We start from the raw sequence: 24,225 nt of genomic DNA on the forward strand, positions 1-24,225 counted from the left end.
CACCAGGCCCTAACATGATTCCCAAGAAGCTGACTGCACTCCATGAGTGCATGGCATCTCAATGTCAGCCACTTCTTCTATCTGCTAGTAGTACATGCTGTGCAGGGGCCTGTCCTCTGTGATGGTTCCTCCTGTTCCTCTTCTTATTCCTCAGGTTTCAGCTGTCTGAGGTATTTACTAAACACATGATCAGTTGTGGTCATCTTCCTGATGTACTGATGAATATTTGTTGTTTCATCCTGGATAGTGGTTCTGACACTCACTAGTCTTCAGCATCCTTCATTACATTTAGCGTACAGGCTCAGGGTGTTGGACTTGGGATGAAACCCTCCATGCATGGTGAGGAGCTTTCTTGTCTTGGTGCCACTGGTTTCTTTCTATCTCCTTCTTTAGCCAGCTTACTATCCAGCAGGATATCTGAAAGTGCTTAGGTGTACTCTATTTGGTGGTTGCAGCTTTCCTAGCTGTGGTGAATTCTTCACATTTATATTCTCAGTTTTAGTTATTGCTACCTTTTGAAAATCTAGTTCCTATGTGTGGTTGCATGTGTAGTTTATATTTAATTCATTGAGATTCGGCCTCCCCTGTGTTATCTTGTAACTTATTTAGTCTCCATCTCTTTAATTTGTGTTAACCTGTTTTTACCTGTACGTAGTTTGCTGGTTGTCTCCACTTCCGCTGTTACCAATTGTCTATTTTAAATCTCACTCAGTTGGCTGATATTCATTGTTCGAGTGACCAAGACATGTCCTTCAACGCACATATTAAACAAATATGTAAGACTGCTTTCTTCCATTTGCGCAACATCTCTAAAATTAGAAATATCCTGTCTCAGAGTGACGCTGAAAAACTAGTTCATCCATTTATTACTTCCAGGCTGGACTACTGTAATTCATTATTATCAGGATGTCCTAAAAACTCCCTGAAAAGCCTTCATTTAATCCAAAATGCTGCAGCAAGAGTACTGACAGGGACTAGAAAGAGAGAGCAGATTTCTCCAGTATTGGCTTCCCTTTGTTGGCTTCCTGTTAAATCCAGAATTGAATTCAAAATCCTGCTCCTCACATACAAGGTCTTAAATAATCAGGCCCCATCTTATCTTAATGACCTTGTAGTACCATATCACCCTATTAGAGCACTTCGCTCTCGCACTGCAGGCCTACTTGTTGTTCCTAGAGTATTTAAAAGTAGAATGGGAGGGAGAGCCTTCAGTTTTCAGGCCCCTCTTCTGTGGAACCAGCTTCCAGTTTGGATTTGGAAGACAGACACTATCTCTACTTTTAAGATGAGGCTTAAAACTTTCTATTTTGGTAGAGCATATAGTTAGGGCTGGATCAGGTGACCCTGAATCCTCCCTTAGTTATGCTGCAATAGACGCAGCATTGAGTTTTTCCTTTTCGGTCACCTTTCTTATTCACTATGTGTTAGTGAATAAGAAAGGGCCCTCTGGTGGTGGTCAGAGGGCCCGGTGGCGCCAGTGTCCAGTGTGTGAATGTGTGTGTGAATGGGTGAATGACTGAATGTAGTGTGAAGCGCGTTGGGGTCCTTAGGGACTAGAAAAGCGCTATACAAATGCAGGCCATTTAATAGACCTCTCTGCATTGAATCATATCTGTTATTAATCTCTGTCTCTCTTCCACAGCATGTCTTTCATCCTGTTTTCCTTCTCTCACCCCAACCGGTCACAGCAGATGGCCGCCCCTCCCTGAGCCTGGTTCTGCTGGAGGTTTCTTCCTGTTAAAAGGGAGTTTTTCCTTCTCACTGTCACCAAAGTGCTTGCTCATAGGGGGTTATATGATTGTTGGGTTTTTCTCTGTGTCTACTGTATATAGATATACATATAAAGCGCCTTGAGGCGACTGCTGTGGCTCTATATAAATAAAATTGAATTGAATTGAGTGTGTCTTAGTCTTTTCCTTACTCTCCTCCTATCAAGTGTACCTTGTGTTTTGGAGTTTTGGATTCTGTTGTGAACTTCCTGTGTTGAATTATGATGGACATCCCACTTAATAAAAGTTTAATTTTTTTTTGTTGTTCATTTATGTTTTTCTGTGAATCCTGCATTTAGGTCTTTTTGGCCAGTCCCTGATGGTAACATTATTTAACAAAAACTAAATGATTCTGAAATTTTCTGAGACAAAATGATTCTGTAGGTGGTGGAACTACTTTTAGCACCAGTAACTTGAAGGAGTCATTTTTTGTATGACTTTATGAGCATCTCACTCTACATGTGGAAGAATTTTGACTTTTTCATTTTCAATAAAAGAATCATAAAATCGATTTAAATCATTATGGCAGTTATGTTTAACACAGGACATAATATTGTATAAAAGACGTTTTCTCCCAAAACAGGTGATGCAAACCCTAAGAAATGCAATCTTCTTTTTAAATAGTTAAGTATTAATCATCCATTTATTAATATCAAATGAGTTGTTATTTTAGACACTCTAAAAGAATATATGTAGTTCAAAATATGCCTCAGACAACTATTATGATGGAAATCCTTTTTACGCAAAGACAAATTTTTGCCAATTCTGCCCAGACCACAGCGTGAACGCATGAATATTGAACAATATGCAAGGGTTCAATATGCAATATTTTTATAACAATAATACTGTCTAATGCAGGTTTTCATCTCTTTCTAACTCATTCTCTCCCTGTCTATCTGCCTCACAATCTCTTCGTCCTTTTTCTACTTTTAGCGTCTCTCACCAGTAATACATCCCCGCTCCTGGATGAGTGTTGAAACAATAATAGCGCTCAGAGTTGAGCTTAGAGGGGTTTTCTAGGAAGAAAACATTTTTCGGGAATTTTCCACGTTAAAAAATGTAAATTTAAATGTAAAAAAAAAAAATCACCTTGGACAAAAAAATCACAATAATAAAGCTGATAAATTTCTCAAGACAGCCACACGTTAATCTGCTCTGATTCAGTATGTAATGGATCAGAACTACCCTTTGTAAGATGCTATAGAGAACAGTTTGAACATCAGAGAATACATACAGTAAACAAGAAGCTCCATATTTGAAGAAATTTTACTGAATCCTGTTAACACTTTAACAAACCAGTGTTAGAAATCCATATCCATATCTCTTGTTGACGATACTTGTTAAACGTCTCCTCTGAACAACTCGCTTTGGTGACATTTGGCATTGATCATTTACATTCAGTTGCAGTATTCAGTGCAACTGTAGAAAAGGACGTTTTAAGTCTTTCAATACCATTTGTTACACTAATCTGATCAGATCAACCACATCTACCTCTGCAATATGCCTAAATTCATTCAACTGTTAATGTTTTCTTTGTTCTCCATGCTTTTTTGTGTCCTGCAACTCTTAGATTTACCAAATACTTTCTCCTGTGTATCGACCTGCTAGTTAGCACACTATAATTGAATGCTGTACTTGTCAAATTTTCCTTTATTTCGCAGATTCCTAGTTTTCTTTCTCTAGTGCTCCTTTTGTTTCAGCTCATGTGCCAAATTGATTTCCTTGTGGATATTTGCAATATTCCAAATGCCTTTTAAAATATCTGCATGCAACGTGTACTTCACAAAGGGGCATCTTCAGACCAACATGCCTCTAATGAACATTGTGATTATTTATTTATTTATTACAGTGGTATAATGTCTTGTGCATTATTATTTGACTATTTAACAAATTCCTTACCTGCTTTGACAATTCGGTTGACATTTTTCCAATGTAGTCCACAAAACTCACCTAAATTCAATGCTGCCTTTCTTTTTACATATCTACTTTAATGCAGTCTCCATTTAGATTGAGTTTTGTCACAAAAGCTGAGTGCTCAGTGGTTCAACTAATAATTCCATCAGTCATTAAATATTAAGCGAATGAAACAAGTGTCCTGAGTTGTAAAATGTGATAAAGGAGTGGGGCAGCTCTAGGGGTGTCTAATGAAATGTAATATTTCTATAATAGTGTTTTGAGTGATATTTTCATTATTCCATAATGGCACTGGAAATTCTCAGGAGTTGGTAATTAGCCCCCTACCAGTTTAATAATTCTGTCTTCCCATCTTTCCTGTTTCTCTGACTCTTTTCTCTAAATGTCATTGTTTACCACATCACTCTTACTTTGGGAAATGAAAACCCCTTTAAGCATTGTTTTTCCACAGCATATGTGATTTTTGGCAAGACTGTGCATTCATGAACAGCCAGCCAATTTTCCCTGGATATAATGCCCCCTCCCTCCCACCCTCCCCCCAACAATAGTAGATATAGTAGATTCCTTCAGCATGCTTTGCGGTTTAAGTTATATAAAGGTGAGGATGCCAAAAATTAATATATAGTTGTGTTGTTGAACTTTAGTTGCCAAAGGCACTATGTTATATATTTTTGAGCTAAATATAGTTTAGTATTGCATGTATTGCATGGAAGATGTTTTAAAATATAATTTGTAGTCAACTTACAATATATTATTATGTTCAGGCTGTAGCCTCCATTTAAAGCAGAAAAAAACTGTTGTTGGTGACATTAATAATGAATAACACCCACAGGTACCTCACAGACAAGCTTTTAAAGTCTTAGTTATACTACAGGAGGGTTCTAGATCGGTTCCTGATCTGACTGGCAAACACTGGCTTAAGGCTGAACTCAACTTTATTAGGGGAAGCTTGAAGCCTACAAATTAAAACCCTCCAGCAGGTTAAATAAAAGCTTGATGGACCAAGCAACATTACTGAAAATAAAACAATGAGGTATTTTGCTATCATTTGCCTGAGTCTGTTATCATTTCAGAACATGGTCCAGGAGATAACAAATGTAGAAGCAGCAGCTATAACAAAAGTAATTTTTATCCCACTGAAAATGTAACTGTTCTGCTGTTTAAGGTTTTTGAAATTCTAATATGAATCTGTATGTACCTTTCATTTGGTATATGAGCATTTTTATTTACACATTTTGCTAATGCAATATGTGTACTGTTTTGACCTTGTGAGTATGTATGTGTATGCATGTGTTTAATTGCAAAGGATAAAGAATAAAAAAGAGTTTCTATGCTGCGGAACCTTGCAATCATTTGTTAATAAGATACACTATATTGCTAAAAGTATTTACTCACACATTGACCATCATTGAATTTGGGTGTTCCAATCACTTTCATGGCCACAGGTGCATAAAATCAAGCACACAGGCATGTAGACTGCTTATACAAACACTTGTGAAAAAGTGGGTCACTCTCAGGAGCTCAGTGAATTCCAGCGTAGTACTGTGATGTGATGTCCAATCTTGAAATTTCCTCACTACGAAATATTCCAGAGTCATCTGTTAGTGGTATTATAACAACTGGGATTGACAATAGCAATTGACAGCAACTCAAAGGAGTTGGGCTCAGCCCCTTAGTTCACGCAAAGGAACTCTTAATGTTCCAGCATACCAAGTCATCTTGGATAATCTCATGCTCCCAACTTTGAGAGGAACAGTTTGGAGATGACCCTTTCCTATTCCAATATGACTGCGCACCAGTGCACAAAGCAAGATCCATAAAAACATGATGAGCAAGTTTGATATGGAAAAACTTGACTGGCCTGCATAGAGTCATGACCTCAACCTCAAAGAACACCTTTAGGATGACTTAGAAAAGTGAGCCAGGCCTTCTCATCCATCATCAGTCTCTTACCTCACAAATTCACTCATGGAAGATTGGTCAAAGAAACTGATCCAGAAACACATTCTTAATCCTTGTGGAAAGCCTTCCTAGAAGAGTTGAAGCTGTTAAAGCTGCAAGCGTGGGCTAACATCATATTAAACACATGAATTAAGAAAGGGATTTCACTCAAGTTTATATGCGTGTGGACTGTAATTTTTTATTATGTGGTTGCCATAAAAGCTTCCTTTGAAGCCTTCACTTGATCCAAAATGCCACAGTGCGAGTACTAACAGGGACAATAAAGAGAGACCATATTATTACTTTACTTTGAATTATTTGGCTGAATCAGAATACAGGTTTATTTGTGGTTCACAGAGTTTCAAAAACTAAAATAGGTGGTAGAGCTTTTGACCATTAAGCCTCTCTCCAGAAGAATTAACTAAGGAAAACACAATGATGCTGCCTCTTCTTTATAGATTAATATTTTCCACTTGATGACGTTCTGGTTAAGGTTTATATCAGTTTTTGGGTTTATTTTAATTTCACTCTTTATTTCTCAGCGGCCTTTCACAAAACATTGATCTTATAAGAGAAATGACGCATTATACCAGATTTAGCTACTAGCTAATTTCAGTCTGTAGCCTCAAATAAGTACATGCAATATCAAATGAGCTTTACGGTTTAATATATATCCAGCATTCAAGATAATAATACAGTCAAATATGTAACTCCCAACTCAACCTTTACCAACAAAACACATGCTGTACATATTTTAAACCACTTTTATTCATACACACCTCAAATTCAAAGCTACAGTATCAAATATTTGTCTTGATAGAGTGCTAGGTGGACCGAAAAGGCAGACTTGGAGCTAGTTATTGTTTGCTTAGCTTTAGTAAGTTTAGTAAGTAAGTTAGTAAGGGAAGTTTTTGACAAATGTGATACTGGAACAAGGGAGCCTTAACTCTGACAAAATCACAGGGAGGGACTGGAAGTTAGCCAGGTTTCCAAACAGGAAAGGGTAATAATCACAGGTTGTCAGATTTGATCTTACTTTTAATTGCAGACAAACAGGACGAGGAAGGGTGTTGAGCCTGCAGGAGTGTTCCAGAATGCTGGCAGGTGGAGATCGGGCAGGCAGAGCGAGGAGAAGCAGGTGGAGGCCATGGCTGCTATGGAGGAACTGGCTGGTTGCTGACTTCCAAAGGGTGAACCACCAAGAGAAGGTACGTTTACTGCCAAATAGCCAAGATCCCACAAGGGCATCCAGGTAACAAACTAAGGAACACAAAGTACAAGTTTATCCAGAAAAAACTGTGAGATCTACAACAATCCAGCAGTGGCCTGATCATCACCATAGTGATGAAGATGGTCTGGTGGGGAACTGTGGCACCATCTATCTAATACAGGACTGGACTGGGATGAAAAAAAAAAAAAAACCTACCCTGGCATTTTATTTAATAACTAATTGCCAGATTACCAGCCTAATATATATCTGAATGGCCAATGACATGATTTCCCCCAGGTATGAGAGGAGGGTAATCTACCAGGAAAATCCACCACCAGGCGCAGACCACAAGCTGAGCCATCCCAGCAACGCCACCTGATGAAAGACCTCCAAAAGTAGAACATAGATATGCAAAAAACCAAACTGACCTGCCATGACAATACTGCATTGACAATACTGTATTCTCTTTTAAAGACAAAAGGAAAATCTGACCCAAACATGTTTTAAAACCAGTTCAGTTTTAGTACGACAAAACTTTTCTGTGACTTGAGACACTGTTTTTTTATGCATTTTGTTACTTAAGTTTAACAGCAAATTGAATTTGTGCTATGAATGTCTGTCAACAACTATTTGTTGTTTCATTTAATAAAAACACCACCAGCAGCAATAAACAAATCAAAGTTACAACTACAGCATAAAGAAAAAACAATCAAAAACAAAAACAGACTGAAAACCCCACTTCCTAGCTATATGAAAACAATTTACAGGAAATGGAGTCAACCTTTAAACACGGATGGTAATTGGGTTACCAGGTTTACTGTAAAATGGTTCTGCATGTGTCATTCTGCTGGATATCAGCTGCTAGTGGATGTCTTCTCTGCTTAACAGATCTCCCACCAGCTAACCAGACTACCAACTGAAAAACAACCTGATATCCGCTCCTGGCTGAGCCCACCTCTCAACCAACCACTTCACACCTCAATTCCAGCCATCTGTACAGCCTTACGATCTGTTAGAGGTATGCCGGAAATTCGGCAGATTTAACACCAGGAAGGCTCCAAGGCCACAGCAGGCCTTGTTCATGCTGTTTTCTGCACTGTGCAGCACCATTATCACCATTTTATACTGGCATCCTCAATATATAGATTGCATTATACTGACTCTGAAGCGTAATATAATGCTGTATCATAGTACAACTTTTTATGATGCCATTCACTATAAAACAAGAAAATAAATAAATACATTAATAAATAATAATTAAAAAAAAAAAAAAAACATGACTTGGAGCTCATAAACCACATGTCAGCCTGACATCTCCAGTCCCCGAAAGACTTCAAAACCTCAAAACTGTAAAAAATCCTCAGCTGGATCCCCTGGAGCTCACAAACCGAGCTAACTGCCTGTGGATCATGCAAACAGCAGGAGACTGCACTTCATCCTCTGGCATCGGCAGCATATGACCGAATTTGTGGCGCTCTTACACTCCAAGGTTTCACTGCCAATGATATCAGTTTCTCACTATGTGCAGATCAGTGTTTCCTGACAAACACAATGCAATGCCACATGAGCGCGCCTCTGACTCTGGCTTTAAACACAAATGGTTCACTTTAAAATAAATGAAGTTCAAGTGGCATTACATCTTTGAGTGTGTGTGTGTGTGTGTGTGTGTGTGTGTGTGTGTGTGTGTGTGTGTGTCAAGAAGAGAAGGGGTTTTGAGTGGTGGTGTAACATATTTCTTATCTAAAGGACTATACTTTTTTGTATCATTATTTTGAAAAACTAGAAGATCGCTATAATTCTGCAATAAAACAAACAAACAAACAAACTGGAAAGTTTTGTAATCCATTCACTTATTTACTTAGTTACCAAAATTCGATAGCAAAGCACACAGCAAAAGCAGACAAACAAATAAAATACCCAGGATCAATGTATGATTTCAGATGCGAGTCTGCTGGCATACTTTTGTATTCTCAACCTGCGAGTAAAGACAGATGCATCCTAATTGCTCGAACACACTCTAATGATGCTGATGTTATTTACAGCTTAGTGATCCACTGCTTGTAATTATCGAACATGACCTCTACTCGTCCTTCACAGGGAACCGATGAATATAGTGTGGTGTATTGGAATCAGAATGCTAATACTGTGAAGTGTGTGGTGGAAAACTGAAGATGTTGTAGCGCTGGGTCACTGACATTTATTGATCAACATTTCAATTGAAATATTTATGATGCAGTTAACACACAATGCATTCACTCTGGACAGGACTTTAAGGTCATACCTCTTGTTTTACACAATTTATTGAAAAATAAAATAATATGGTGGAAAAGAGGGAAAATCACAGTTTAAACATGAAGAGAGAGGCAATGATGGTACAGTGTTGGGCCAATAACCAATGAATTGTGGAAATGTGTTTTTTTTCCCTTTCTTTGTCTTCTTTTTCCAGACATGCCACATCTTTTTGAAGAAAAGATGTGGCATGTCTGGAAAAAGCATTATGTATTGTGATCTTTGTTAAGCACATCTTTTTGAAGAAAAGATGTGCTTAACAAAGATCACAATACATAATGCTACCAAAAGCAGAGAGGTCAAAGGTGCAGATGTTCATCACTTAAGTGGAAGCATTGACATTTGTATTGAAGCAATACTCTAGGAAAAAGTGCTGATTCAACTTAAATTATGAAAGTAAAGGTTAGGTTTAGAACATTTATACCATCTATTTTTAACCAAAGATAATAGACTCTTATATAATGCTACATTAGTATGATGATAAGAAATATTAATAAAAGGGAATAAAACTTTATATCAACCTAAATTCAAATTCTAATGAATGTATTAAGCCTGAACAGCTGTTATGTAGAATACAAGCAGAGAAAACAAAAGGAATAAAAAAAATAGCTTTTGTGGTTGCACCGTAGACGAGCAACATTGCCTCTGCACCTAAACAGAAAAATTTGTTTAGTCATGGGTTAAAGTGAGATTTGGCAGGTGTGCAAACCATAATACCGGTTATAGTGGTGGAATGTGTGGAAAAGAGTCACTTAGTAATATGTCACAGTAATTCCTGTTGTAAGCTCCAGTAGATTTTCTATGCAGGCTGTGATCAGCAGACTTGTGCTGCTGCATTTTGTGGATTTTGGCAACTGAATTCAACAAGATATAAGCAGATCTTACATGAGCTATTACCACAATGCAGTAAAGTAACCCGTTTAACCAAAAGTAAGCTTGAAATCTTCATGCAATCTCTAAAAAAGACATAGTTAGTATGCTTCAGTTTGTTTTTCAAGGCTTTCAAAATATGGAAACAAACATAACTTCATCAACAGAGCTAGTATAGATCTAATATCTCTGCAAAGAAATAAAAAATTACCTAAAAGCTTTAATTTTTCAGTCCATACCTCTAAAAATAATCTCTTGTTCCTCTCCCATTCTGTCTTTCTTACATCTTTATCCACCTCAGGAAGATTAAAACAATCTTTTCTCTCCCTAAGAAATATAGTACCTGTACCTGTAGCTGATACATTTTGTGATATAGATTAAAAACTGCACAGAAAAAGTGTGTTTTCTGATATTTGATGAGCTATTGGAAATGCTGCATTTGAAATAACCTGCAACTTAAATGAAGTTACTCCTAAGCTACATGCTGATGTACCACGGCCACCACTTATGGAGATTTGCACCAAAAACCATTCTGAAATCTTCAGGGGCACATTAACACCTGAGTATAGTACAGCAGATGGCTTTATTCGTTTATTTGCTGCCTCTTGCATCTCTTTATGTGCAGTAAATGCCTGTGATGGCTATATCAATAGGACTGTATGTATTATTGTTCCCTCCATTTGGGCTGATGTTGAGAATCATTGCAGCAAAGTGAAATAACTACTCCTCTCAAATGCATAAAACCTAAAGTAACAAGTCTGTTTTGACAACAAGAGTAGAAAATAGAGGTATTTAGTCCTAAGGAGAACAATGGAAGAACAGTCATGATGTGAAAGCAAATATGCCACCTGATTTGAATTGATCATTTAATCCACCTATCCATCCATTTTCACCTGCTTATTTTTTTTTCCGGGAGCGACCACAGGGTGAGAGGTAGGGTATACTCTGGACAGGTCGCCAGCCCAGTGCAGGGCTAACACAGAGAGACAGAAATTCATTTGCAGAGAGAACCTACGCAGGACCTTCTTGCTGTGAGGCAAGCACCAGGCCATGGTGATCATTTTAAGTAAAATAAATATATAAACAATTATATTTCATAACTCATCAAAATAAACTGTATATACAGATATGGTTATAATGCAACACATACTGACAGCAGTGCACATGACTGTATAACTTACAAAGTTCTATTTCTCAGAGGAGGCTATACAGTGTTTTGAAGAACTTCTGATCAGGTGTCATGTCAGAGTATAATTGGACTTTTACATTGAAGAAATTTGGCCAGTCAGTATTGTGTAAAAAAAAAGAAGAAGTAAATTCTACACTTGTACTGTACTGTGAAATGTAACATTAAATGAAAGTACATTTAAAACATTACTGCACTCCATCCACACGAACCTGTTCAATGGCAAGTTACATGTATGTTTAACTAGTGGGGTGAGTCTAACAGATGATTTAACAGACCCATTCTTATAAATCTATGTTTGAAAATTACTGATAATTTTCTGTTATCTACAGCACCAAATAGTCAGTTGCTACATATAATGGTGGGTGACATGCAGGAATTAGTAAGCCCACACATTTCATTATAAGTAAGGCCTTTAAACATTTTTTGTTTGTTTGTTTTGTAGTGTTTCTTGCCAGTGCAATGAATGTTAATTAGCTATGCTTGACACCATTATGAGACACACTCACAGCCTCAGCTTATTATTGATGAGATTTTCATACCATAACAATTAAGTTCTTGTCAAAGCTGTGCCTTTGCTGTCTTGTAAATGGCCATTCCTATATAGCCATGAAGACAGTATACAACCACATAACAAAGCTGAACTAATTTGAAGTACATCAGTGTAGCTAGCCGTTTGTGAATATACCCACATCTAGCATCTAGCAGAAAGGTTAGGAGAAACCTCATGCTACAGTGATTAGTGTCATCCACGCAGTGCACAATAACCAGAAATGCATCCCACTACCAAAATATCTGTGTATGTAGGTACAACTCTGTGCTCATTGTGTCACATTTGTCTTTGTGTGTCAGCAGTCTGACCCTCACTTCTTTAATGATACTAAGTAAAGCAATTAGAAATGTTTTAATTAGTGATACCTCAGTTATTCCTGCCATTGACATGACTGTCTAACCTGGTGTAACACAGTTGCGTGTACATGAAAGTAGATGAGGAAACACACACATGTAAAATACAGACACTCACAAATACTACATACTGTAGGAATATGCCTGCATACATCTAAGCGTATTTAAATACAAGTACAGACAGGTTCACACAGCTATGCTTGTTAAGACATTACACTGACTTCCATTCACTGAGAGGAGTCTAACACAAAGCCTAACCTTAACCATCCCACCCTAATGGCCATGCTCTGACTTTCAAATTGCTTTGCATGTCATATTAGCTTTCAAAACACACATCCAAGGCTAAAACAAGGCTTTGAAAAGCTCATTAGGCTGACAGGGCACCACCATTGATGTGTGTGTTTGTATGTGCTGCTGCATGTATACATACTGGTTTATTAGTGTGAAAACAATGCTTTCTTTTCTGGGAAAATGATGGCTCTGCTTTGAAGACAGGAGAATTTATTTGGTCTATACATCTAAAATGTATATATACTTATACTTAATTATAAATCAAACGATATAAACACATTTTCTGATAGCAGTCATCTCTATTTCACAGGAATCTTCTGTGTTCTTTTTGAACTGGGGACACAACACAATACCTCAACTTTCAGTGGTCGAATCTATTTTATTGTCTTTTGAGAGGATTTGAAACCAAGTAAATAACATTCGGTCAGAATTAAGCTGTTAATCTTGACAAGCTACTGATGAGAAGGCATCTTGTTCTTCTTCCTCCCTGAATTTCCCTTGTAAGCGTGAAGGTCTAAAGAAGTACGACATATCCAAATTCACCCCAAAGACCAAAACCTCATTTTGTGGAGGAAGCACATATTCAATCATGCATCCTGATAATACCCACAAAATGTTGATGTTCAAGACAGATGTAAAAAGAAAAAAAAGTGCCTTCTCTAAATGTAAGTAATGATCTGTTTGAAAGTATACATCCTATAAATATACCTATCTGCATGGCTGCATCAAGGAAAATTTGGATGTATGACAAGGGCAATGATAAAATAGCAGGCGCACGTATAAGTCATTCCCCTGCATATAATCTTCTTTTTGACATGACTACAATAATCTCCTGTCTTTTCTTACCACATCCCATTTTTTGTTTTGTTTTTGTTTTCACTGACTTTACTCCAAGCTGTGTTTTCTCTGCTCTCCAGTGGCATCCACTTAACCTTTCTTCACCAGCTCTGCACAAAATAGGGCTTGTATTAAGTGTCACGGTTAAGCACTGGTTTATGCAAGGCCAAAGCATTTTATTTGCTACTCAAAATACCTTAACGGCTCACATTCTCACATGTTTCTACCTTGCAACCAAAGCTCTTGGATATTTTCATTTCAGTTGAGTACTTTTATTTTATCGTGATCCTTCAACTTTCCAGTGGACTCATTCATCACATTATTCACTCCGTTATTATAAAATTTTATATATATATAATCAATGGCAGTATCCACGATGCACTGCAGTTTGTTTATTAAGACATTCATTAGTCCACCTGAATAGTTTTGGTTCTGAGATTTTGCAAACTACCAAGACATAGTGGCACTTTAAATCTTTATATTAACAACAGTATTGCTGTATGACAATGCTTAAATGTTGTGTATTGTTTCACATGTTGACCACTTTACGTTAAAGATTTAAAGATTCATCTCATAAACCATAAATGCACCAGTACATGCTAAATGCTGTCCAGTCCTTGTTGAGATTTTTTCACAGTGCACTGATAGAAGCTTTTGTCTTTTCAGCTTTGTTGCTAAAACAGGTTTCTGGTAAATCCAACAAAAGCTGACTGGGCATAAACTAGTGAATACACTGAAATCCTCCAACTAACAAATAATCAAAACCGGGACGGTTTTTCTAAGAAATAATTCAAAACTGAAGTAACCACTTTACAGCAAAAACTTAATGATAAGCTATTAAATGCACTTTTATCGGTCACAATGACACAGAGAAAACAGTTTGTAATTTTGCTGCTCTGTGAAAAAGTACTTGACCATTTCTCTGAAAAGGATTTCAAAATGCTCCTTTTACAGCCTGCATTTACAATACAATTGGACAGATGCTTTTCATCTACTTTAGGGTGGGTTTTAAACACCTCTATTTTCACTATATATGAAAAATCTATCTTTTGTTGACAGAAAGTCAAAAATGATTAAAAAAAAACATATATTTTAAACGTGAATGAAAGAACAGTCCAATATGCTATCATGCCATTCTCCAGCTGTAGTGTCTTTCCTTCATTTTCAATCAAAATGAACACCATCTATCTCTGTCTCTGCCTCCATCTCCACTCTTCCTTCAACCCATTTGTCGCTCGACCAGTGATACCAATTACTTCTCCCTTGCAAGTCAATCTTTTCTAATACTTGCACTCCCTATCTGCATCTCAGCTCCCTCTCTCATTGTTTCTTCTCCATGTTTGTGTCTCTTATTCTAATCCTCATTTAAATTCTCATCCTTCACCACCATCCTTCTAGCATCCATGACTCTGAGCAACTTCTGAGTTGCTCACAGAGTTGTTCGCCCATATTTTTGGAAATGTGCCATATTCTCTCCCTGGCCCAAACCCACAGCCATTAATTCTACTAATGACAGCTAAATGAAGCATGGAGATGAGGAGGCTTGTACAGAGTTGTGCACACAGGAATACACACAAAGTACAGATATGCACACACATAATATACATGCAAATACATTCACAGAGATTACACTTTTTCAGACAATAATTGACAGTGATTGAGGATTCTGAAAATCTTTTCCCATTCTCACCCAAGTCAGGGTGATGGGCTCATCTAACACAGTACAGTGTGTGCTGTTTCAGTATGTTGTATCAGAATGAATGGGAGAATGATGAGAAACCGTTTCAAGTTTGAGTCTATAGTTACTTCATAAGAGGATTATCTGGCATCCGCAAATAGAGAATCTCACCCATGTTTTGATTAAAGCTTGTTTTTGGGAGATAGAGCAGTTGAGAACTGCATTGTTGCAGCATCTTCAAACCTGAAGAATCATCTTTGGTAACAGTGTACTAAATATAGCAAAAGAGCTCAGTTCTGTATTATATGGAAAAGAACACAAAAATGTAATATATAGAACCTTTGCATATACTGTGTATACTGTAATGAGGCTCAAGAGACTACTTGTTCTCTTCCTAAGCCTTTAAGGGGAATACTTTATATTCGGATAGCTTCATTTTCACAGATGTTAGCTCTCCAGATATCTGTATTAAAATTAAATATACATGATTTAACATTTACAGCATAAATCAAATATTACTATATTTTTTTAATGTCATTACAATTCATTACATTAATAAAGTATATTATAGAGCTGGGTATTTTGCATATAATGGGGGCTTTATTGTCTGTGTGTTCTTAATTGAGGTAATGACTGTTTCACTAAAGCAGACGGTTAGGTCAACACTTCACTTTGACTTTAAAACTCTGCACAGCAATTTCAAACAGCCGCCTAGCTAACTGTGAAATATATTCAGCCTGTAGATTATCATTTTAATTAATCTTGCTTACTTGGTCGTGTAATTTAAACATTTGCTGGGTTAGCTGGATGGAAAGAGGAGGGAGGGAGGTAGAGGATGGTGGGATGTGTGGTGTGACAATAAAAGGATGGACGCTGTTTGCAGTAGGTGTGTGTGTATGTATGTGTGTGTGTATGAAGTGGGCAACTATGTATGCAAATTAGTATCACCTTCAGAGGAATAATGCTATTCTCTGCCTTATTAAGCCTGAAAATGCCAAAGAGTTTAATCTTAAAAAGCTTTGAGGAGTAAATGGGTAAACTGAGGATGTAATAGGATCACAGTAAACAGTATTGAAACTACCAAATCCTATTTCCATGAGAAATGAGAAACAGAGGTGTTGCACAATTCTGTAAACCCCCCGATTATGTTCTGTACTTCCATTTGCTCATATGCCCAAAGGCATTTATTTTTTATTCTAACTGCCTGTGATGTCTGGCAACTATACCATGATTAGGGAAAAGATTGTGATTATGGAAAATAAGAATAGTTGAGAGGTGTAATGTGGCTGTCTCCACTTTAAAGATAAACAACTTACATTACAAAAAATATATGAGGATTATATTGTAAATCATATGAAAAATAAAAAGCACTGCAATGAATTGCAATTATACCACAGTTCGTGCATTTATTCGGTTTTGAAATTAAGGGATGACAGAAACTGTCTTTTGTGCGAAAGGAAAAAAAAATGCATTCATGAATTCAGCAGGGAGGTGAGGGCTGAAATAAACAAAGCCAAACTATGGTACAACACTGAGGCATAAGATTGAGACTGGGCTCAGTAATAACAGTTTACAGAGAGTCTGGGTTGGAATAAAAACTGATAAGCTCGCATAAGAAGGGTAACAGGGGAATGGCTCTGGATGCTTTTAAGTTAGATAAACACCTGGGCAATCGACTAAATGATTTTTGTTCAAGTTTGATAACCGTGATTTCACCAAATTAGATACAACACTCTGACTCTTTCATCATTCGCCATTTTCTTCACATCAATGTCAATCTACTCCAGACATACTGAGTTAAGAGTGCAGAACCTGTCTACAGGTGGCTAGGTGCAGAAAACTTGATGAGCTCTGTTGCTGCTTTTAATACAGATTTGCATAATCTCATAAGCTTCAGGAGGTCTCTAAGCATTGTTATTTCATTCTCCATTCTTGTCCTAGGAGAGTGATACTCCAAAAATGTTAAAATGATTTTATGCCTGTCAATAAGGAGCAACATTTGCACACAGAGGTGTTGATCATGGTGTTTTCACACTGCTCCCATTTCAGCAACACTTAAGTATTAAACAGTCATCATAAACGTTAACCTGGATAGTGCACAGTTAGCCATTTAACCATTAGCTATTACCTGATAGCCACACAAAGTCACGAAAGTAGTCACAAAAAGAAATATGCTAATCAAAATGTCATTTCCTATATATAGAATATTTAAAAAATATTTTAATTGTAATATTTTAAAGCATAAAAGTGCAAAAATGCAATTATTATTAAATTGGCTTTATGTGGCAAGTTAGTAAATGCATTATTTTCAAATACTGTCTTTCAATCAAAGGCTTGTTTTTATATAAATAAAGGTGGGTTAAAGGGTTATAATTTTTACGTATTGAAATTTGTGTATTAAAATGTCCTTGACAGCCAGGCAGTCATAATTTGAATATATGTATCGTCAGAGGGACTTCTAAATTTCTTCATGAAGTACAAGCAAATTCAGAGGGATAGTGTTCCAGAGAAGGCTTACCTGAAAAGCAAACCAGCTCAATGGAAACAGGTATGCAATTCCAGTAAGGATTTCACTCTTCAAGGGTTCTCATGTACTCCTCCACCAATTGACCATGGAAGGTTGAAATCTCTCCTGCTCCCTTCTTTACATCATGTGCACTAATGTACATTTTATCGTGAGGTCTTTACCTTACAATATACATGACTTTGAGATGACTGTAGTAATGTGGTGCTATATAAATAAATTGAATTGAATTGACTGTCACAGAAGCTAAAAGAGACACATCTTAAATGTTGCTGACATATAAGTCCCATTTTAGTGAGGAACTTGATCACGGGATGTTAATGGATAATTGTGGGGCTGGGTATAATCTACTAAATTCTTTCAAATAAATTTAACAAAAACAAAACAATCTCTTTTATGCTATATATGGCAAATAACACTGTGTTCTTTGAAGTACTTTGAACAGTTACGCTTTTGCTTAATTGTACTTGGTAGGATTTTCCATATTATGCATTTGTTGTGTGATTTATTGTTGGTGACAATATAACAACAAAATATAAAAACAATGCATTGCAGTCAGGTGTATAACTATCTAAAAAACAATGTTGTTGTTTTTTTAAAATAACCTTTAAAATCCCAAGGGTTTTTCTGTGGTTCCTGTTCAAAAATGACATGCCCAAAATCAATAGAGTATAACCCCTTATAAAACCCATATTAACATCAACATATGAATGTCTGTGAAGGTTCTCAGTCATCCAGGTCATCGTAGTCAAAGGAGCTGGCAAAGAAAAGCGTCTGGACTTCTTTAAGTTGCATGAAGACGTTTCACCTCTCATCCGAGAAGCTTCTTCAATTCTAAGGTCAAATGGTGGAGATTCCCAGATTGGGACCCACACCCAGTTTCACACCTTGGCTCAGGCGATTAGAGGATCATCAGGGGGTCCTTTTGTCCCTCTGTGGGGGGATACTCCCACTAGGTTTATATCTGGGACTCTCCACCATTTGACCTTAGAACTGAAGAAGCTTCTTGGATGAGAGGTGAAATGTCTTCAAGCAACTTAAAGAAGTCCAGGCGCTTTTCTTTGCAAGCTCCTTTGATCAACATATGGACATTATCTGTGCAAAGACTGATGCTGCTAAAGTGAAACAGAGTTAAGTTAGAGAGGTTTTCAGTGAAAACATAGCCAAGTGTTTTGCAGTTTGGCACATTTTGGCACAGTCTCTGAGTGCTGAAATTCCTTAGGTAATGAGCAGCAGAAATGATTCAACGTTATTTACATGCCCTTAAAATGCTTGATTTTGAATTTTTTTTTTTTGGAAGAATCACCCACACACGTATAATGGGCCTTGTGTGAATGTAATTTGCACAGCAAAAAAGGTCTTCGGGACTTTAAATTCTGAGGGGCAGTAACTTTGGCTTCATGTGGCGGATTTGCATGACTGACCCCTCTTTTTAATCATTTAAGCCAATAGGTTCATCAACCATCAATCCCACCAATCACACATTGCAAGGTGAGAAATACACATAAAGTTTTCGAGGCAAGACAGCAGAGGTAAGAGAATTCATGCTACTGTTTTTTCAAAAGTAAAGCATAGTTTTGGTCATCTTTTGTTGATTGTTCAATGAGTTTTGGTCAGAGCGTGATGAAAGTTGCTGTTTTGGAATCTGTATGATGTCAGCTTTTAGAAAATGTATTGTTTTTCCGCTCACATGCTGTTGGGTGGTTTGCACTTACGTCATTTCACGAAATGTTTACACTACCCACTAATTTAATCGTTTGCTGTTTTAGTTGTGTTTGGTGGTCGTAGAAATGGTTTATATGAGCTTTTAGTTGAGATTCTAACGTTCCTGTGGATACCACACATGTCTGCGTTTACATAACAGACCTGGCATCACAGCCCGTGCCCCTGGAACAGGGGCATTGGGGTTTAAGATTAAATTTGCCTCTCCACACCATCATAACGTTATAATATTTGATATTTGAAGTTTACACAGCTACATTCTCACCTGAAAATATGTTAAAAGTTTTTTTGCGACCCAGAAAGAGAAATAAGAGTGATATTAAAACTAAGTCGCTGCCGTCATTGTTGGAAACTGGAATTGGCTGGGCCGCGCTATGAATTCTGCGATATGGTTTTTCAACTTTGTTGTCCGGGTGGAAAATCTGGAGAAAGGTGGGATTCTCCCGGAAAAATCGGGAGGGTTGGCATGTATGGTTGTGGCAACATCACTAACCTTGTCAAACACCTCAGAGTAAATCATATCACAAAATATGACGAGCGTATGTTGAGGCGAACTGAAGAGGAGGAGAGGGACAGGTGCTGCTAGGGTGAGAGTCTCTCACGGAGTCCTTTAGTCCTCCAGGCAGGCAAGGTGTTCAAATAGCACAAAACTTTAGTTTTTTTATTTCTATATGATGAACTCTGCATTATTAAGTGATAAGAAGAAGGTATTCTGATGTCCTGTAATCATTATGACGCTATAATTTGAGATACAATAAATAAAATCCGTTTTGTACAAAGTATCGGTATCGGATCAGTATCGTCGATACCACCCTGAATATTACTTGGTATCGGATCGGAAAGGAAATCAGTGGTATCGCACATCACTACTCCAGGATGCTAGGGGGCAGTGTTGAGCTTTTGTTACCTAGTGGCAACACAAGCCAGCAAGTACCAACGACCGGATTTGGTGTGTGGTAGTAACAGGTAAATGAACTTTTTTTTTTTTAAATTATTTGAATATATATGAGTGCTTGTGTATAAATACACAAACAATACACATATGCTTTCATGCTTTCAATTGTGTAATTTAAGTGATCTAGGTAGCTCTGTTTTGGAAGTTCAGTTCATGCTAGAAATGTGTTTTGGAGTTTGTACGTGTTTTGTCTCTAGGGGCCACCGTATATATTTATATATAAACATATATAAATAAAACCACTTTTTTTTTTTAACATTAGTAATTCCTTTTGTGCATAATTTTATATTATTGTTAATAATAAATTAATTGAAGCAACAAAACAACCTGAAGAGCCGGTTCGGAGCCGAAAGAGCTGGCTCTTTTTAGTGAGCCGGACCGAAAGAGCCGGTTCTCTAAAAAGAGCCGGAAATCCCATCACTATACCTTATAACCGACTATTGTTGCTGTTGCAGTTATGGCTTACTGTGTGTTGTTCTTTTCCCCCTCTCTCTCTCCAGGGGAGGATCACATATCTAATCTGTTCACAATAACTTCACTGCAGTGACATTGGGAGTGAATAATTTGTCCATGTTAATGAATATTTTCTTATGTTAGAGGTTTAACTTAAGTTCAGGAGATGAGACTTGAAGTGAGGGGGAAGAGGTGAGATGGTGATGAGGGAGGAGAGAGTAGCAGTGTAGGAGGCAGATAAAGAAGAGGAGGAGGTGGAAGCAGATGAAGATGCTGTAGAGATGACAGAGAGTGTGAGCAGAGAATATACTATATATACTATACAGAGGGAAAGGGTCAGGAACAGTGTAGATAAGAGACTGCGGCACCATGGACTGTAAATCCAGCTTCTCCTTCCATCAGCCCTATGTGGTTCAGACATGAAAATACGTGTCCACTAATTTTCTTATTGTCTTACAGTTGTGGAACTGATGAGTAGATATATTAACTTTAAAAAAAAGAAACTGATTAAGACCAATTTCAAATCATTTTACCCAGTTTTGTTGCCTATTGAAAGCACACTGGAACTTTAGGGTTTCAGGCATATGTCTGAAATGTATGTATTATTATTATCACTATTATTATTAGGAAATTAGGGTTTTTTCATCTATTTCATATTGTTTAATGAGGGGCTGGTGATTCTCAATGGATCATAAAAAGCTATTTGTTATCTTCAGTTCATAAAGACTTTAGCTGACATTTTCAATAGATTTTTTGGATATATTTACTTTTTTTTAGAATGTTCCCCAGATTTCAGCTTTCTTTTGGAATTTTCTGGAATTTAGATCAGTCTAACAGAGTTCTGTTTCATTATATAGTCCCCCAGTGTAGAGCCCAAAAAGTAATGTGAAAATTGTCTGACAAGCAGTGTCATGATCAGATAAGGCTTGTTTTTCATCAAAAATTCAGTAAAGGAATGATGTGGAATTGATTGATGGAAGTGTTGAACTGCTATTTCGTAACTGTTCACTGGAACGCTTAGTACTAAGTCCAAACAGAAGAAGGAGACCATGAGAGAAATGCCAAAATAAAACTACCAGAGCAAAAGCAAAAACTAAAAGGAGAAAAAAAAAGTAGGTGATCATATCATTTTTCCTTTACCTTATGATATAAAGTGCCTTGAGGCAATTGTTGTTGCGTTTTGGCACAATACAAATAAAACTGACTTTAATTAAATTGAAGAGCAGATCAGATGTTGCTAGACAACAAGTTCCTGCCAACTCCTATGACTTCTGACAGATTTCATTAGAATGAAAGAGAAAAATATGACAGAGGAAAGGAACAGCTCATCATCTGAAGCACACCACATGTCAAACATGGTGGAAGTAATATTGTGGCATGGATATGTATGGCTGCTAATGAAATTAGTATTTATTTATGATGTGGTTACAGAAAGAATCATTAGGATGGATTCTGATGTGTATTGGTAGTGATTCAGGAAAGTGCTGCCAAACTGATAGGACAGCGCTCTGTAGTGCTGGTGGATAATGGCAAGCAACCATATTGCAAAAGAACCCAAGAGTTTCTCAAAACAAAGATATAATATTCAGTAGTCAAGTTTGCCACCTAATCTCAGACAGGTTGCAACTGAAAACAGCTCCAGAGAGGAAATACAACATTTCATATTCTTACAGATTTTAGATTTTCCTGCATATATCTTCTATAGTCGTACTTCCTAATACAGTTAATACAATACTTTTGTAAAGCACTTCCATTAAAGCGAAAAGTGTGCTACTCAATAACATATTTGAGTACAAATCACATCGTTGATTACAGAGGCTGAATAAAAACCTAAAAAAAAAACCCCAACTGTCTTTTCCCTTATATATATGGACATAACTGTACATATAGGTAAATAGGTTTTTACTGCTTAAATGTAATTTTACTAATATATATTGCAAACTTTACATAATATTTAAATACTTTTACTGCAAACAAATATTTTATACTGTATCATTTTTGTGTACTACTCCTACTAAAGTAAAATTATTAAAATGTTGAATTAACTGCACTTTGAAATGGTCAGCTTTTCTAGTTTTGTCTCACTCTATCTGTCCATATCTGTTTTTAGAGTCCATTCAGGTATAAAAAAAAACAATAACCTCCTATTTGTTCAAAAATATAATCTCATCTTTTACAGGCTATTTTATAACTACTAAAGCTGTAGTGCTGAACTGAACACTTTGTATACATCTGCATTTTTAGAACAAGAGCAAGAACAGTCATTAAAAGCACACACAAAAACTCACAAACACCCACCAAAATGCAATTATTAGTATGGAAGAAAAGTAACAAAAAATGCTGAGGAATAGGTTACTGAATTATTGAGTTTATTGACCTCTTAAAACACTTTACATTATAAGCCATATTGATCACTTCACACCTGACACAGTCAGGTTTTTTGATAGGGTGAGTTATTTGCTGAAGGCCACGTTAGCATGGAGATAAATAAATGGCATAAAGAATACAAACACAAACTTTTGATACTTTTTAGATTGTTCATTCCACTTTCTTTTTATTTATTTTTTTCTTTTACAGCCAAACCTCCACTCTGTTCAGCACATTTAATTATTATTAGGTGTCTATTAGATTCTAACACATATCAGTCATTAGTTGTACAATGACCAGCCAAGTTGAGCAAATACCATTACATTTTTTCCATGATCATGTTTTTCTGTTGCATACTTCTTTTCTAACTGTAGACATGGCAGTTACATGACCTAGTCCATGGTGAAAATGAAAGTTAATTAAGTTGTTTTTTTTTTCTCTCTGTCCTCACGGCAGGGAGCTACATAATCAAATATAGTTATGCTGATGGCATGAATTAATTTCAGCCTGGAGTGAGCTCTCGTGTAAAAACCTGATATTTTGGGAGCTAATAAGAAAACATAAAAATGTTTTTTTCCAGAACACTTTAGCCACGGGTGCTGTCACATCCCAATGCTGCAAATACTGTGTTTCTCTCTCCTCTCTTTCTCACCTTACTCTGGGTGTCTATTCTTTTTATTATTTATATTTTCAGCTTCAGAACAGAGCTTAGAGAAATAGGTAAAAACATTGTTCTTTCTTTCTTGACATGTAGGTACAGTACCCCTACTGACATATGCATACCATTAGTGCACTGGGGTATTCAAACTCATGCCAGAAGAATGCAGTGATCAACACATTCATATTCATCCAATAGGTCTTTAGAGTGACACTTCTGGCAAAATGAAAAAGAAAAACATTAATGTTTTTTTGATGCATACTTGTTGCTATGTAGCTTTGATCAGCTCATGCACTCTGCATCCTGCTGTGACTGTCACTGCTGTCTGACAGTGAGCTCCAGCTGGGATGTATTCACTAACTGCTACTGTTTGCCAGACTACATAGTTATGAGAAGGGAAAAAAAGTGCCAGTGCACTTTGGCTGCCTGTACTTTGTGAGAGTCGTCCTGTTAGCTGAACACCAACGATGAGCTCCACTGTTTTCACAGTCTATTTAAGTGATCGTAAATGGAGTTAGTGAATATGTTCCTGGTAGTGTTCCAATAAAAGTTAACTAGGATATTGGTTTCATTTTCTCACAAGGTACAAGTTGTGTGTCAAATGTGTTCACTTCCGTTTATCAGTGCCGTGTCAGGAACACAGATAGTAGCTGAG

General features: G+C 36.9%; 1 protein-coding gene across 2 annotated transcripts in view; it reads left to right on the forward strand.

Annotated features, from left to right (window-relative positions):
- The window catches only part of LOC309709914 (uncharacterized protein), a 56,222-nt gene extending 33,260 nt beyond the window's left edge, over positions 1 to 22,962 (forward strand). The window contains exons 1-2 of one of the 2 annotated variants that reach the window (XR_014277631.1): positions 20,026 to 20,103; positions 20,593 to 22,962. The gene's annotated coding sequence lies outside the window, so the exon portion shown is untranslated. Of the gene's footprint in view, positions 1 to 20,025; positions 20,104 to 20,592 lie in introns of those variants that run through there. The other variant, XR_014277630.1, reaches the window with a different exon arrangement.
- Positions 22,963 to 24,225: the final 1,263 nt, after the last annotated feature.

This window comes from Aulonocara stuartgranti (assembly GCF_965226115.1).
Source record: "Aulonocara stuartgranti genome assembly, chromosome: 7".
Classification (NCBI taxonomy): Eukaryota; Metazoa; Chordata; class Actinopteri; order Cichliformes; family Cichlidae; genus Aulonocara; species Aulonocara stuartgranti.